The following is an 18,310-nucleotide window of genomic DNA, read 5'->3' as shown; positions in this document are numbered from 1 at the left end:
CTCCTCTCTCTGTCACTCTGATTTTAAGTAAATAAATCCTTTAAAAAAGACAAGTGATCCTCAGATATAATGAAAACCAAATATAGCATTACAAATTCTCCAAGAGATGCAGCAAAAAGCACATGATAAAAGATTAAATGTATACAGACATTTTTAATTTTATGACTTTTTTTGAAGATAAGAACAAAATTTCTGTCATTATTCTGTTACAAAAAAGCTACCAAAAAGACACACATATCCAATTCTCGCATAATCAAAAAAATTGTAATTATCTAAGACTAAATATTATAGTAAATAAATTACTTTGATTTAATCTCAATCCATCCTAGGAAGAAGGAAACATACCCTATTCCTATCAACAGTCATACTAGACTTGGTTGTGTATTAGATCAGTGTTCCCAAGGTGGGCAGCAAGTCATGGCTGTTGTGCATTTGGGAACTGAAAGTCCCTCCCTTTTCAGTTTGCTTGAGACAGAGTGGGTGGTGGGGCCAGAATCCTACTCTGATGGCACTCACAGGGGTTCACCAGGAGCCCGGATCCTGACTGCTGTTCCAGGCCTGTGGGCAGTGAAGGCCTCTCCCACGTGGGGCTGGGGGCTCAGAAGGGACCCTGCAGCCAGGCTGGGTCCCTTGAATTCTCAGTTCACTGCCACAAAGGGTCCCTTCCTTCCTTTCTCTCCACTCCAGCTCTGGATGCTTTTTCCCAGGCGCCTCTGCATTCCCCAGCCTGGAGATGCCTTGGTCAGGTTTCCTCCAGACCATGGCATCCTGCCTCGGTCTCAGCAGCAGCCTCGTCAGCTTCTCAGCAGTCCTGTGCTTTCTCCTTCAGAAAACCCGTCAGTGATGCACGGATGGTCCTAGGCATTACAGCACGGGCAGTGTGACAGGCCCCACACAGTGGGTACCTCCATGTAGGAGGAGAAAGAACAGAAGACAGCAGGAGAGACTGTGAACCCTTTCTCCTTGTGTCCTGGGCTGACAAGAGGACAAGTGGTACTGGGAGCCCACGTCCCTCTTCTACCCCACTGATGGCCGCACGCAACCCAAATAGCATTCGTTAGCCTCCAGAGCCCTGTGTGCAGCCGTGACCATTGTGGCCTCAGAAGAGGGACCGGGAGCCATGGTTCTGGAACTCGGAGCAGGTGTCCTTCAGCTCCACGGTTCATTTCGAGGAGGACATGGGAGGCTGAAATGGAGAATGTACAAACAGCATGGAGTACGGGCACTACCTCTTCAGAAGCAGCACCATGGACTCAGGCGGCTACCAGGTCACACAGCACTGTGGGCAGCGTGGCCAGCAGTACTTGGAGGTTCCTCCCCTTGCCCTTGACCGGGTTCACTGGAGTGAGTCCATGGCTCTGATCAGCCGTAAGGTTTGGCTACTTCCTGAGGCCTTGGAGGCAAACCCTGATTAGACTGCAGATCCACAAACCCCTTTCAGGGACTTTCCGTTTCTGGGTGACTCGCAGTGTACAGACAACCCTCTACTCTGGGCCGAATCACACTAAAACTCATGACACTGTCTCATACCAAGCTTTCCTCACAGCTTGTGCAGGGTGACCCATGTGGTGCCCTGGGCCAGCAACCGCCTATGGGCCAGGAACAAGGGAGGTAGGAGCTGATGGTGCTAAGGTAGGCAACAGGGTCCAGGCTCTGAGATTCGGTTTCAGTGGCATGAGTATGGCCCAGGCATGGTAGCCTCCCAGCAGATCAAGGCAGCTGCAGGGGCACTGTGACCTTGCCAGGCTCTGCCAGCAAATTCCCCAGGTGCAGGAAGTGGGTGCTGCAGGCCTGGTCCCAGAGACTCCCTGCTTGCACTCCTCTCCAGGCCTGCCCCTGCCCTCACTGCCAGTGGCTGTTTCCTGAAAGGGATTCACTGTTCTGTACGTGGCAGTTTAAAATTCTGGTTTTGTGTTGACTCTGAAAATGTAGGCTATGTAATTATAGGGACTTATATTTACCCAGAGTAACTGCAATGCAGTTTGTAAAAATTAACCTGGATATTTATTTTAAATACAGTTTCAAGATTTTAGAGTGTTTCATTTTATAAGTTCAAGTATAATTTCGGTAATGATTTCTACTTTTGGACAAAAATATCCTTTGAAATTTGTCTCCCATAAATTGATATAATGTGAAATGTTGGTTGTGAACGATACTCTCAATTTTTTCATTTGTTTGCTGCAGACATTGTTTTTTTTGTTTGTTTTTTACAGAGAGAGAAAGAGAGAAAGATCTTCCTTTTGCTGTTGGTTCACCCTTCAATGGCAGCCGTGGACAGCGCGCTGCAGCCGGCACACCGCACCTATCCGAAGGCAGGAGCCAGGAGCCAGGTGCTTCTACTGGTCTCCCATGGGGTGCAGGGACCAAGGACTTGGTCCACCCTCCACTGCACTCCTGGACCACAGCAGAGAGCTGGCCTGGAAGAGGGGCAACTGGGACAGAATCTGGCACCCCGACCAGGACTAGAACCTGGAGTGCCGGCGCCGCTAGGCAGAGGATTAGCCTATTGAGCTGTTGCGCCATCCACAGACATTGTTAAGTTGATAGAACCTGAGCAAATAAACGGCGAAAACCTCCCAGGTCAGGAAGAGGGGGAACTCAATTATTTCTTGAAGATGTCTCCCACTTGCTTCTATTACAGAAAGGAAGATTCCATTTTTTTTTTGCTACATTTTATGCTTTCAGATGGGATTGTAGCTTTTGCTTTACAAATACATGGTTCCTGGCAAGAGCCAGTAGTGGGAGGATTGGAGAATGGTAAGATCGCTTCCATGCCTATTTAGTAAACAGACTGCAGAAGAAAAACCATATGATTATCTCAATAGATGCAGAGAAAGCATTTGATAAAATACAACACACTTTCATGATGAAAACTCTAAGCAAATTGGGTATAGAGGGAACATACCTCAATATAATCAAAGCAATTTATGAAAAACTCACGGCCAGCATCCTATTGAATGGGGAAAAGTTGGAAGCATTTCCACTGAGATCTGGCACCAGACAGGGATGCCCACTCTCACCACTGCTATTTAACATAGTTCTGGAAGTTTTAGCCAGAGGCATCAGACAAGAAAAAAGAAATTAAAGGAATACAAATTGAGAAGGAAGAAGGCAAACTATCCCTCTTTGCAGATGATATGATTCTTTACTTAGAGGATCTCAAGAACTCTACTAAGAGACTACTGGAACTCATAGAGGAATTTGGCAAAGAGGCAGGATATAAAATCAATGCACAAAAATCAACAGCTTTTGTATACACAAGCAATGCCATGGCTGAGAAAGAACTGCTAAGATCTATCCCATTCACAATAGCTACAAAAACAATCAAATACATTGGAATAAACTTAACCAAGGCGTTAAAGATCTCTATGATGAGAATCAATATCATCAAAATGTCCATTCTCCCAAAAGCAATTTATAGATTCAATGCAATCCCAATCAAGATACCAAAGACATTCTTCTCTGATCTGGAAAAAATGATGCTGAAATTCATATGGAGGCACAAGAGACCTCGAATAGTTAAAGCAATCTTGTACAACAAAAACAAAGCCGGAGGCATCACAATACCAGATTTCAGGACATACTACAGGGCAGTTGTAATCAAAACAGCATGGTACTGGTACAGAAACAGATGGATAGACCAATGGAACAGAATTGAAACACCAGAAATCAACCCAAACATCTACAGCCAACTTATATTTGATCAAGGATCTAAAACCAATTCCTGGAGCAAGGACAGTCTATTCAATAAATGGTGCTGGGAAAACTGGATTTCCACATGCAGAATCATGAAGCAAGACCCCTACCTTACACCTTACACAAAAATCCACTCAACATGGATTAAAGACCTAAATCTATGACCTGACACCATCAAGTTACTAGAGAACATTGGAGAAACCCTTCAAGATATTGGCACAGGCAAAGAATTTCTGGAAAAGACCCGGGAGGCACACACAGTAAAAGCCAAAATCAACTATTGGGATTGCACCAAATTGAGAAGTTTCTGTACCGCAAAAGAAACAGTCACTAAAGTGAAGAGACAACTGACAGAATGGGAAAAAATATTTGCAAACTATGCAACAGATAAAGGGTTAATAACCAGAATCTACAAAGAGATCAAGAAACTCCACAAAAACAAAACCAACAACCCACTTAAGAGAGATGGGCCAAGGACCTCAATAGACATTTTTCAAAAGAGGAAATCCAAATGGCCAACAGGCACATGAAAAAATATTCAAGATCACTAGCAATCAGGGAAATGCAAATCAAAACCACAATGAGGTTTCACCTCACCCCGGTTAGAATGGCTCACATGCAGAAATCTACCAACAACAGATGCTGGCAAGGATGTGGGGAAAAAGGGACACTCAGCCACTGTTGGTGGGAATGCAAACTGGTCAAGCCACTATGGAAGTCAGTCTGGAGATTCCTCAGAAACCTGAAGATAACCCTACCATTCCACCCTGCCATCCCACACCTTGGAATTTACCCAAAGGAATTTAAATTGGCAAACAAAAAAAAGCTGTCTGCACCATAATGTTTATTGCAGCACAATTCACAATAGCTAAGACCTGGATCAAACCTAAATGTCCATCAACAGTAGACTGGATAAAGAAATTATGGGATATGTATTCTTCAGAATACTATACCGCAGTAAGAAACAATGAAATCCAGTCATTTGCAACAAAATGGAGGAATCTGGAACACATCATGCTGAGTGAAATAAGCCAGTCCCAAAGGGACAAATACCATATGTTCTCCCTGATCGGTGACAACTGACTGAACACCAAAAAGGAAACCTGTTGAAGTGAAATGGACACTATGAAAAATGGCGACTTGGTCAGCACAGCCCTGACTGTTAATGAATAACTTAATACATTATCCCTCTTAGTAGTTTTTTTGTCTGTTCTACTTAATATGACTGGTTTAATTCTGTAATTAATACACAGTTATTCTTAAGTGTTAAAATTTAACTGAAATGTGATCCCTGTTAAATATAAGAGTGGGAATAAGAGAGGGAAGAGATGTACAATTTGGGACATTCTCAAGCTGACTTGCCCCAAATGGTAGAGTTAGAAACATACCAGGGCATTCCAATTCAATCCCATCAAGGTGGCATGTACCAATGCCATCTCACTAGTCCAAGAGATCAATTTCAGTTCACAATTGATCATAATGAAAGGACTAAGAGTCAAAGGGATCCCATAAACAAGTCTAGTGCCTGCTAATACTAACCGATAGAATAAATAAAGGGGAGAGTGATCCAACATGGGAAGCGAGATACATAGCAGACTCATAGAATGGCAGATGTCCTAAATAATAGCACTCCGGCCTTAAAGACATTCGGATCTGGCTGAAAAGCCTATGAGAGTATTTCAGGCATGGAAAGCCAAGACAATCTGGGAAAAAAAAAAAAACCTAAATGAAAGATCTCTATGAGTGAGATCCCAGTGGAAAGAACAGGTCTTCAAAGAAGGAGGTACCTTTCTCTGAAGGGAGGAGAGAACTTCCACTTTGACTATGACCTTGTCTAAATAAGATGAGAGTCGGAGAACTCAAAAGGCTTCCATAGCCTTGGAAACTCATGACTGGAGCATAGGGAGATTACTGATGCCATGAACAGGAGTGTCAATTTGTAAAGTCAACAACAGGAATTACTGTGCACTTACTCCTCATGTAGGATCTCTATCCTTAATGTGCTGTACATTGAGATTTAATGCTATAACGAGTACTCAAATAGTATTTTTCACTTTGTGTTTCTATGTGGGTGCAAACTGTTGAAATCTTTACTTAATGTATACTACACTGATCTTCTGTATATATAGAAAATTGAAAATAAATCGTGATATGAATGGAAGGGGAGAGAGAGCGGGAAATGGGAGGGTTGTGGGTGGGAGGGAAGTCATCGGGGGGTGGGGGGAAGCCATTGTAGTCCATAAGCTGTACTTTGGAAATCTATATTCATTAAATAAAAGTTAAAAAATAAAAAAAAGCATGTAAAATTAACTCAATAAGAATACAGTTAGTTGAGATATTTGGTGTTTACAAAATATAAATAAGTACAAGAAAAGTAAGCGTTATGTGCTAGAAGTACATATTTATTATTTGTAAATGATCTGAAGACTTGAAAGACCCATATTTATTATATAACCATATTTGTGAATTACCACTTAGGAACTTGAAGTGAAAAAGACAGTTATATATTTATATTAAGAATTCAAATACAAATACATAACCCTCTCTCTCAAGTGCTCACCATACCTTACTACAAAAGAAGGAGGCCTGAGGCCACAGAAGTTCAAATATATAAAACACACTGAAATATTAAATATTTTGATCTAAGTTCAAGTAAATCAAATAATGAATTGCAAAGATTTTCATACAATTTGACTCAATGAAAACATAAACAGCATAACAGCTGAAAAATTTTTGAAAAATATGAAGTTTATTTGGTATGAACAATGTTTTTCATTTTTAAAAAAGCGTACAACAGGTTTATTTCATCATGGCTCCCATATTTTTAAGAATTATAATTCACTATACACAAGTTGCAAATTAAGCTAGAACAAATAAGAAGAAACATCTGCAGATATTTGTAATTTGTACTATGAAGTTCTGCAAAAGATAAAGAATTTAAACCATTAAAAAATTTAAACGAAGGGCCTAGTGGTGTTGCAGGTAAAGCCACCACTTGTGATGCCAGGATCCCATATGGACACAGTAGGTGTCTTGGCTGCTCACTTCTGATCCAACTCCCTGCTAATGGCCTAAGAAAGAAGAAAGATTTTTCCCAGGTGTTGGGATTCTGCCACACATGTGCAAGACCCTGAGGAAGCTCTTGGCTCTTGTCTTCAGCCTGGCCCATCCCTGGTCATTGAGGACATTAGAGAAGTAAATCAGCAGGTAGAAGCTTTTTCTCTCTCTGGGTCTCTCCCTCTCCCTCTGTAACTTTCAAATAACTAAATAAATAGATCCTAACAAAACATAGAGTGAACAAAAATTATTTTTTCTGATCATATTGATTTGACTCAATCAAATGTGTTGGAAATATGAGGTTAATGTTATTCTCATACACTATTAGTTAATGATATTAATGCATTCTTTTAGATGGTAATTTCATAAGATCTATTCAAATTTGAAACATAGCATCCTTTCTATCTTGTAAGAACTTCACTGGAATTAGATCCTACACAAAACCCTGGATATTGTGGAATCATATGCAGACCTCTGATAAGAACTTTTCTAATGTATTATATGTATCATATATAAAACATAATGGGGATTGTTTCGACAAAACAACAGACTAGTTATAAGATTTCTGGGTTTTGTTTCCAATGTATGAATGCTCAAATGATAGACCTTTAAATTAATTTATTGAGGGCTTGCCTACAATGTTACATATTCTGTAAACAATTCTGAATGTTGGATAAAACCTACAAGAACATATCAAATATCTTTGATCTTTAATCTTAATCTTTAGTCTTTTTTTTTTACATATTTATTTGACAGATAGACAGTGAGAAAGAGAGAGACAGAGAGAAAGGTCTTCCTCTCATTGGTTTACCCCCAAAATGGGCGCTACAGCTGGAAATATGCTGATCCAAAGCCAGGATACAGGTGCTTCCTCCTGGTCTCCCATGTGGCTGCAGAAGCCCAAGCACTTGGGACATCCTCCATTGACTTCCCAGGCCACAGTAGAGAACTGGACTGGAAGAGGAGCAACTGGGACTAGAACCCGGCACCCACATGGGATGCTGGCACCACAGGTGGAGGATTAACCAAGTGAGCCTCCCCACCGGCCCCCAGAGATCTTTAATCTTAAACTAGTATGACAAACTTTTCTATAAAGAGCCAGGTAGTAAGTATTTTTGACTTTGTGGACTGTAATGCCTCTGCTGTCATCTAAAATATGAGTAAGCTATAGGTAAATAGATGGGATTGTATTCCAATAAAACTTTTTACAAAAACAGAAATGAGCTAGATTTAGCCCACAGGAGCTATTACTGCAATGAATTTTCCTTTTCAGAATATCATGAATACATGTCATTACTCATTTTAAAGATATAATATCCCAGGGTGTTCCATACTATGATTTTCAAGAGGGAATTAAAAATAAATCTTTCAGGGCTGACTCTGTGGCATAGCAGGTAAAGATTCTACTTGCAGTGCCAGCATCCCATATGGGCGCCAGTTGGAGTCCCAGCTGCTCCACCTCTGATCCAGCTCTCTGCTATGGCCTGGGCAAGCAGTAGAAGATGGCCCAAGTGTTTGGACCCCTGACCTGGGTGGGAGACCCGGAAGAAGTTCCTGGCTCCTGGCTTCAGACTGGTGCATCTCCTGCCATTGCAGCCAATTCTGGAGTGAACCAGAGGATGGAAGACCTCTCTCTCTCCCTTTCTGCCTCTCCTTCTCTCTCTATGTAACTCTGATAGGTTTTTTTTTGAGGCCAACTCTGCTTTTGTTGCACAAGAGCTGCTCCATGGCTGCCAGGAGCTCGGGATTCAGTAGCCATGCGCCTGGGGCTCGGCCAGCAGCCCGAGGTCCTCCAGCACAGCTGGGTCCCACGAGAAGGTCAAGAGGGCGAAGGGCACCTGGGGGCAGAGCAAGCGCCACCCTGCTGCTGGGGGGCAGCACGCGGCCCTGCTGTCTGACTTCCCGGGGCCCCGCGCCCAGCCCGGGCACCCCTCCCCAGGGTGCACTCCTTCAAGGCCAGGTTCTCCTCCAACAGCTTCTGCCCCCCTGAGGCCAGCAGCTCCAAGGGCAGCCAGCCACTCTCCAAGGCCTCCCGGATGAAGCAGTACAGGGCCGACAATCGCTTGCAGGCATATAAGGTCCCTGCGGGCAGGACGGTCAGGGCCGACTGGACAGCACGCACCCTGACCCTGCCCTCCTGGGGCACTGAAGACCCAGCACCCCCCCGCGCCCCCTGCAGCAGGCAGCCATCTGGGAGGCACACGTGCAGCAATGTGAACCTGTACCCATGCAGCGCCCTCTGCTGCTCCTCCTCGCGCCTGGCCTTAGCCCGCAGCACGTTCAGCAACTCCACCGCATCCGCCCTGAGCCTCTGCTCTGGCTTCACCTCTTCTGCCATGAGGCTGAGGAAGTCTGCGGGCAGCTCGAATTTGGAGGCCTGCAGCGTGGTCTGCACAGGCTTGGCGGCCAGCGGCTGCTCCTTGTGCCTGTGCAGGTTCTGGGGCTCGGCCACCACCGCCTGGGTCAGCACCTAGAACTCTTCCGGGCTCTCCTGATCAGGACTGGAAGCAGGGCCTTCTGGAACCCGATGGCCTCAAAATACTCGTGCGCCCCCTCCAAGCAGTTGATGCGCTCCGGGAACAGCTTGTTCTGCAGCTTGATCTTCGGTACTTCTCCTCCTCGGGGTGCAGGTGCAGGTTGTCCAGGTACTTGGCAGTGGTGTCCACGCCCAGCTTCACCCGGACATGGGCTTTGTTGAATGTGTGGATCGTCATGATGGACACAGCCTCTGAGAGAATGGCCTCCTTGATGCTGGCCTCCCGCTGGTCCCTGCTCAGGGTGGCCCCGTGAGCGGGCAGGTGAAGTACACGCCGGGCACTGCCAGGTGAGCTGAGCCCTCCTCTTTGGCCTCAGGGACCGCGTTAGTCCCTTGCGCCTCTGGGCTCCCGCGGACAGTGGCCTGGGCTCACAGCTCCTTCCTCACCTGGTTCCCCATGGACCTGGGTCCCTGGGCCCAGGGCTGCTTCTGCTCCAGCCGCCGCCATCTGCACCTCATCGATGGGTCCCCAGCGGGGCTGGGCTGCCTCAGAGCCAGCTGGTTGGGTTTCTCTTTGGGGGCCTTCTCCCCCAGGGAGTCTGTGGTTTCTGACCAGGCCCCGAGCTCTTGAATTTGATGTCTGTCTTGATGTCCTGGAAGAATTTCTTCATCGTGGTGGGGGGGTGGTAGTAGTGGGGAGGGAGGGGGCACAGCCCAGTCAGGATGGGCTCAATTATTATATTTATAGGAAAAATATGGGCACAGAGAAGTGCATTATGGACAATTTCAAAAATCTAAGATAGTTTAATTTTTCATTCTCTAAATATTCACGAAAGTAAATATAAATTTCTTGTCAATGAGTATGATGACATTAGGGCCTAGAAGATTCTAAAGAGCTTTGAACATAACAGTTACCTGGAAACCACCCAAAATATACAGGGAGTTGATGACCTCAAAATGAAAAATGAAAACCTCATGTTTTCTCCGATGTGTAGTCGCTAATAAACAGAGTAATAAACAAATTTATTGTATATGAGTGAAACTGTCATGTTGGAATTTGATTATTATTTATAGTGCTTGTCTACTCCCATGAACTGTGGTCTTTCTACTTTTGTCTTGTTGAACTCTTTATTTAGTGCTGCATTTTGCCTGTGACTATAAACAAAAATGTTATCCCAAAAATTCAAAAAGGAAGGAAGATGGAAGAAGATAAATGTCATTATATCCTTAGAATTGTACCTTTGAAATACATGAAATCTGTTCTCTTTATATTAATAAAAATAAATTATTAAAAACATATGATCCATTCTCCTGAGTGTGATAAGGTATTTTATTCTGCCCTGTGACTTGCCTTGTTTTTCTTCAAGAAAGTATTTTTAGCATATTGTGCTCAACATTAGATGATATGTAAAATGCAACCAAGAAAGGGATATCAAAGAACTGTGCTTTCTCTTTGAACCAGACTATAATTAGCTGTTCTCCCATGCAATTAGCCAGGAGGTGGATTGGCAGCCAGCACATGAATCAGTGCTCATATGGGGTGCTGCCATCATGGGAAGAGGAATTACCTGCTCTGCCACAATGCTGGCTCCTCATGCACTTTTATTGGTATGTGGTCTTTTATGAAGTGTGTTCACATAATTTTCCTCTCTCATTGGTTTGTCTTATTGTTGAGTTATAAACATAAATAGCCAATACTTTCAGTTGTCCAAAGTACTAAAATTCCAACAATGCGCCTATCACTCTCACTCTTCTCATTAGTAAAAGTAAAATTTCAGCAACCATAACCCATAAAATTGTACAATAAAGAAAGATCAGAAGCTGTCCCTGAACAATAAATCAATTTAATTCCAGATGCCATCTTAGCTTGATTTATCTGGTACTCTAAAAGCATAGACCATATGCTAGGTCATAAAGTAAGTCTCAGCAAATTCAAAAACTTTGACATAATAGCATGCATCATCTCAGATACGAAATGGAATAAAGCTGGAATTCAACAACACAGGATTCTCTAGATCATATGGAAACACATCAAGACCGAACAACATGCTTTTGATTTAACAGTGGGTCATACAAGAAATCAGTACAGAATATAAAAAGGAATGGGGGCAGATGGCGGAATAGAGAGGGAGGGAGCACAGCGAAGCTCCACTAAGGGAAGGTTCAAAGAGGGATGAAAATTTGTAGTTTTTAAGCCCTTCCTCAAACTGGGGTGTTGGGGTGGACACGCGGGGAGGACGCGGACGCCTGGGACTCAGGACACCAGCAGGAGCGTGTACGCACCAGCTCTGGAGGCCGAGGTGAGACGGGGCACTCGCCCAGCACCACGGCACAGCTGCCGCCGCCCCTCCCCCAACACATCCTGGGACGGACACTGGGACATGCATGACTGAGTGGGAGAGGAAATAGAGAACGGAACAGAGTGAGTAGCGCTGGCGGAGAGAGTGCACGATTCAGGGACACTAATTGAGAGACTGAGTAAGCCAGTGTCTCTTGGCGCCTCCCCGGAGCTCCAGTGGGCGGGAAGCAGCCATTTTGTTTGTTTACATTCGGGCTTAAAGGAGAACTATCTTTGCCTCCACACTAATCTTCGGAGGCAGAGCCCAAAGGTGGAGCTGAGGGTGCTCAAGGGAGGGCAGCCCGAAGCCCTGAGACCCGACTACTCAAGTTACTGAATAGCGCCTCCTGGTGGGGAAAAAGCACAGGATCCAGAGCTGCAGTGGGCAGAGAGCAGCCATCCTGTCTGTTTACCTGCGGGCTGTGTAGAGCAGCCTGGTTACACAGGATATTGGTAGAGACTCACAGCAGCCTATAGTAGAGGGAAATCAACCCGAAAAATCACCCAGATGGAATGCCAAAAAACAAAACCAAAAACCAAAAAAACAACATAGAAGATAATATAAATTTGCCAATGGAGCAGGCTAAACCAACAGAGGCAGAAGAAGAAGAAGTTGAAAACATGCCAGAAAAAGAATTCAGAAAATTAATAATCAGAATACTTAGAAATAATGAGAAACAGTGTCAAGAGCTGAATGAAAAACAAGCCCAAGGATTAGAGATCTTAAAGAGAAGCCAGAATGAGATACTAGAACTGAAAAACTCAATTGACCATATAAAAAACACCGTGGAATCCCTCGGAAATCGAACAGATGAAATAGAAGACCGAATATCAGAATTCGAAGACAAACTTCCAGAAATAATACAGTCAGTTCAATCGCAGGAAGAAGAAATTAAAAAATTAAAAAACACGGTCGGAGACCTACAAGATTCAATCAAAAGGTGTAATGTTCGGATAATAGGAGTCCCTGAGGGGGTGGAAAGAGAGAATGGATTAGATGGTGTCTTCAATGAAATAATATCAGAAAACTTTAAACAAAGGCAGCTGGATAACAACACACAAATACAACAGATAACCAGGACCCCGAACAGAGTAGACCAGAAGAGAAATTCACCACGACACATTGTGGCAACACTCAGTTCAGTGACACACAAAGAACAAATCCTAAAATGTGCCAGAGAAAAGCGACAAATCACATTCAGGGGTAAGTCAATCAGACTTACCCCAGACTTCTTATCGCAAACACTACAGGCAAGGAGACAATGGCATGATATATTCCAAGTTTTAAAAGACAAACAATGCCAACCTAGAATACTATATCCTGCAAAGCTATCATTTGTGAATGAAGGGGAAATAAAGATCTTCCACGACAAACAGAAACTGAAAGAATTTGTATCCACGCGTCCAACCCTACAACACTTGCTCAAAGATGTGCTGCACACAGAAATACAAAAACAAGAACTTCACTGCAAAAAAAAAGCGAATGTAGATTAACCCACAAACAAAGTTCAAAATACATAAACAGCTCGTTTCAGGAAACATGAAGGGAAAAAGACAGTACTTAACAGTAATCACATTGAATGTGAATGGTCTTAATTCCATGACAAAGAGGCACAGACTAGCGGATTGGATAAAACAAGAGGATCCAACTATATGCTGCCTTCAGGAGACACACCTCATCAGCAAAGATGCACGCAGACTGAAAGTGAAAGGATGGAAAAAGATACTCCAAGCTAATGGAAATCAAAAAAGAGCTGGTGTGGCCATCCTAATATCAGACAAAATAGACTTTAACATAAAAACTACTAAAAGAGACAGAGAAGGGCACTATATAATGATTAAAGGATCTATCCAACAGGAAGATCCTTTATTATAAATGTATACGCACCTAATTACAGGGCGCCTGGCTACCTGAAAGAATTACTAAAGGAATTAAAGGGAGATATAGACTCAAATACAATAGTAACAGGGGACTTCAACACCCCACTCTCACCAATGGACAGATCAACCAGACAGAAATTCAACAAGGAAACAACTGAGCTAATTGACACCATAGACCAAATAGACCTTCAGAACCCTCCACCCCACAGACACAGAGTTCACGTATTTCTCCCCAGTACATGGAACATTCTCTAGGATTGACCATATACTAGGCCATAAAGGGAGCCTCAACAAGTTCAAAAAAATTGAAACTATACCATGCAGCTTCTCAGACCATAGTGCAGTGAAACTTGAAATCAACAACCCAAGAATCTCTACACCATATGCAAATATATGGAGAATGGACAACATGATCCTAAATGAACAGTGGGTCATCGAAGAAATTAAAAGAGAAATCAAAAGATTTCTAGAAACAAATGAAAATGATAACACAACCTATCAAAACCTGTGGGACACAGCAAAAGCAGTGCTAAGAGGAAAGTTTATAGCAATTAGTGCCTACATCAAGAAGCTGGAAAGGAACTAAACAAATGAACTCTCTATGCACCTCAAGGAACTAGAAAAACAGCAGCAAATCAAGCCCAAATCCAAAAGGAGGAAAGAAATACTAAAGATCAGAGAAGAAATAAACAGAATTGAAACCAAAAAAACAATACGAAAGATCAACAAAACCAGGAGCTGGTTCTTTGAAAAAATAAACAAAATTGACACACCATTGGCCCAACTAACCAAAAAAAGGAGAGAGAAGACCCAAATCTGTAAAATCAAAGATAGTAATGGAAATGTAACAACTGACACAATAGAAATAAAAAGAATCATCAGAAACTACTACAAAGAGATGTATGCTAACAAATTGGGGAACCTGGAAGAAATGGATAGATTCCTGGACAAATGCAACCTTCCTAAACTGAGCCGTGAAGATATAGAAAATCTAAACAGACCCATAACCATGGAAGAAATTGAATCAGTAATAAACGCACTACCAAAAAAGAAGAGCCCAGGACCGGATGGCTTCACTGCCGAATTTTACCAGGCATTTAGAGAACAACTAACTCCAGTTCTTCTCAAATTATTACAAACGATTGAAAGAGAGGGAATCCTCCCAAATTCCTTCTACGAAGCCAATATCACCTTAATTCCTAAGCCCGGAAAAGACACAGCAGAGAAAGAAAACTACAGACCTATCTCCCTGATGAACATAGATGCAAAAATACTCAATAAAATTCTGGCAAACCGAATCCAACTACACATCAGAAAGATCATTCACCCTGACCAAGTGGGATTTATCCCTGGTATGCAGGGATGGTTCAATATTCAAAAGTCAATCAACGTAATCCAGCACATTAACAAATTGAGAAACAAAAATCATATGGTTATCTCAATAGATGCAGAGAAAGCATTTGACAAAATACAACACCCCTTCATGATGAAAACCCTAAGCAAATTGGGGTTAGAAGGAACATTCCTCAACACAATTAAGGCAATCTATGATAAACCAAAGGCCAGCATCATATTGAATGGGGAAAAGTTGGAGGCATTTCCATTGAGAACTGGCACCAGACAGGGATGCCCACTCTCACCATTGCTATTCAATATAGTCCTAGAAGTCTTAGCCAGAGCCATCAGGCAAGAAAAAGAAATTAAAGGGATACAAATGGGAAAGGAGGAAGTCAAACTATCCCTGTTTGCAGATGACATGATACTATATATAGAGGACCCAATAAACTCCTATAAGAGGCTACTGAAACTCATAGAAGAGTTTGGTAAAGTAGCAGGATACAAAGTCAACGCTCAGAAATCAACAGCCTTTGTATACACAGACAATGCCAGGGCCGAGGAAGAACTACTAAGATCAATCCCATTCACAATAGCCACAAAAACAATAAAGTACCTTGGAATAAATTTAACCAAAGAGGTCAAAGACCTCTATGATGAAAATTACAAAACACTAAAGAAAGAAATAGAAGACGACACAAAAAAATGGAAAAACCTGCCATGCTCATGGATTGGAAGAATCAATATCATCAAAATGTCCATTCTCCCAAAAGCAATTTACAAGTTCAATGCAATACCAATCAATATACCAAAGTCATTCTTCAAAGACCTAGAAAAAACGATGCTGAAATTCATATGGAGAAACAGGAGACCCAGAATAGCTAAAGCAATCCTTTACAATAAAAACAAGGCCGGAGGCATCACAATTCCAGACTTCAAAGCATACTACAGGGCAGTTATAATCAAAACAGCCTGGTACTGGTACAAAAACAGATGGATAGACCAATGGAACAGAATAGAATCACCGGAGATCAATCCAAACATCTATAACCAACTCATATTTGACAAGTACCTAAAACCAACCCCTGGAACAAGGACAGCCTCTTCAACAAATGGTGCTGGGAAAACTGGATGTCCACATGCTGCAGTATGAAGCAAGACCCCTACCTTACACCTTATACAAAAATCCACTCACCATGGATCAAAGAACTAGAGTTGCGCCACGACACCATGAAACTAATTGAGAGCATAGCGGAAACCCTTCAAGATATCGGAATAGGCGAAGAATTCCTGGAGAAGACCCCACAGGCACGGGTAATCAAAGATAAAATAAACAAATGGGATTACCTAAAATTGAAGAGTTTCTTAACAGCAAAGGAAACAGTCAGGAAAGCGAAGAGGCAACCAACAGAATGGGAGATGTTATTCGCAAACTATACAACAGATAAAGGATTAACAACTAGAATCTACACAATGATCAAAAAACACCACAGAATCAAAACAAACAACCCAATAAAAAATGGGCCAAGGACCTTAACAGGCATTTTTCAAAAGAGGAAATCCAAATGGCCAACAGGCACATGAAAAAATGCTCAGGATCCCTAGCCATCAGGGAAATGCAGATCAAAACCACAATGAGATACCACCTCACTCCGGTTAGATTGGCTTACATACAGAAATCAACCAACAACAGATGCTGGCGAGGATGTGGAGAAAAGGGGACACTAATCCACTGTTGGTGGGAATGCAAGCTGGTAAAGCCACTATGGAAGACAGTCTGGAGAGTCCTCAGAAACCTGAACATAGCACTACCACAGGACCCAGCCATCCCACTCCTTGGAATATACCCAAATGGAATTAAAGGGGTGAAAAAAGGCATTTGCACCTCAATATTTGTTGCAGCTCAATTCACAATAGCTAAGACATGGAATCAACCTAAATGTCCATCAACGGATGACTGGATAAAGAAACTATGGGATATGTACTCTATGGAACACTATACAGCAGTAAAAAACAACGAAATCCGGGCATTCACAACAAAATGGAGGAAGCTGGAAAACATCATGCTGAGTGAAATAAGCCAGTCCAAAAGGGATAAATATCACATGTTCTCCCTGATTGATGGCAACTAAACGAGCACCTAAAATGATACCCATTGAAGTGAAATGGACACTATGAGAGACAATGACATGAGCAGCCCTTGTCTAGACTGTTGAGGAAAAACTTACTATTTTGTTCCTTTAGTATTTTTGTTGTTGTTGTTGCTCGGTATGCTCTACACAAGACCACTGGTTGAACTCTGCAATCAATGCACAACCATTCTTAAGCGTTTAAAAATTAATAGGAAATTGATCTCTGTGGAACATGGGAGTGGGAATAAGAGAGGGAGGAGATATATAGGACGGCACATACTCAATCAGACCTACCTCCAATGGTGGAACTGGAAATGTGCCAGGGGATTTCAACTCAGTCTTACCAAGGAGGCAGGTACCAATGCCAGCACACTTGGTAAAGAGACAAATATAAATACACAACTGATCCAAAAGATAGGGTAAGTGTCGAAGAGAGTACACAAATAAGACCAGTGTAAGCAAATAATGAAAGATAGAATCAAAAGGGTTGAGAATGATCCTGCGGGGGAAGCAGGTCACACAGCAGACTCATAGAATGGCAAATGCCCAAAACAGCACTCCTGCCTCAGAATCAACCCTTGGGACATTCGGATCTGACTAAAAGGTCCATGAGAGTCTCGCAGGCATGGAAAGCCATGACACGGTGGCAAAAAACAATCTAAATGAAGGATCCTGGCGAACAACACTCCAGCAGAAGGATCAGGCCATCAAGGAGAGAGGCGCCTTTCTCTGAAGGGAGGAAGGAACCTCCACTGTGATATGGCCTTGACTAAACAAATTCAGAGTTGGTGAACTCAAGGGGCCTCCATAGCCTAGACAGCTCATAGCAAGAGTCTCGGGTGATTGCTGACGTCATAAATAAGAGTGCCAATTGTTAAATCAACAACGGGAGTCACTGGGTTCATGCTCCCCTCGCAGGATCTCTGTCCTTAATATGTTTATCTATGAAACTAAAAAACAACAGTACTAGTCGAACAATACCCTATACCTGGTTCGGTTGTGTGAGTGCAACCTGTTGAAATCCCTGCTTAGTATATACTAAATTGATCTTCGGTATATGAAGGTAACTGAAAATGAAACGTGATGAAGGGGGGAGAGGGGAGAGGAAGTGGGTGAGGGGAGGGCCACGGGAGGGAGGGAGGTCGGGGGGAAGCCACAACAATGCAAAAGATGCATTTTATATTCTACTTAAAACTATTGGTTGAGCTCTGTAATTAATACACAATTACTCTTAGGTGTTTAACTAATGCTATAACTAGTACTCAAATAGTATTTTACACTTTATGTTTCTGTGTGGGAGCAAAATGTGGTAATCTTTACTTAACATACGCTAAATTGATCTTCTGTATATAAAGATAATTGAAAATTAATTGTGATGTGAAGGGGAAGGGAAGA

At 42.7% G+C, this 18,310-nt stretch overlaps 1 pseudogene; it reads right to left on the bottom strand.

Moving 5' to 3' along the window:
• Window positions 1–8,415: 8,415 nt before the first annotated feature.
• On the bottom strand, window positions 8,416–9,900 carry LOC149120040 (UBX domain-containing protein 6-like; annotated as a pseudogene).
• Window positions 9,901–18,310: the final 8,410 nt, after the last annotated feature.

The sequence above is a fragment of the Oryctolagus cuniculus genome, chromosome 20 (assembly GCF_051225735.1).
Source record: "Oryctolagus cuniculus isolate XC-2025 breed Fujian yellow rabbit chromosome 20, ASM5122573v1, whole genome shotgun sequence".
Lineage (NCBI taxonomy): Eukaryota > Metazoa > Chordata > Mammalia > Lagomorpha > Leporidae > Oryctolagus > Oryctolagus cuniculus.
Note: the sequence above shows the minus strand (reverse complement) of the source record. Positions and strands in the feature narration are given on the sequence as shown.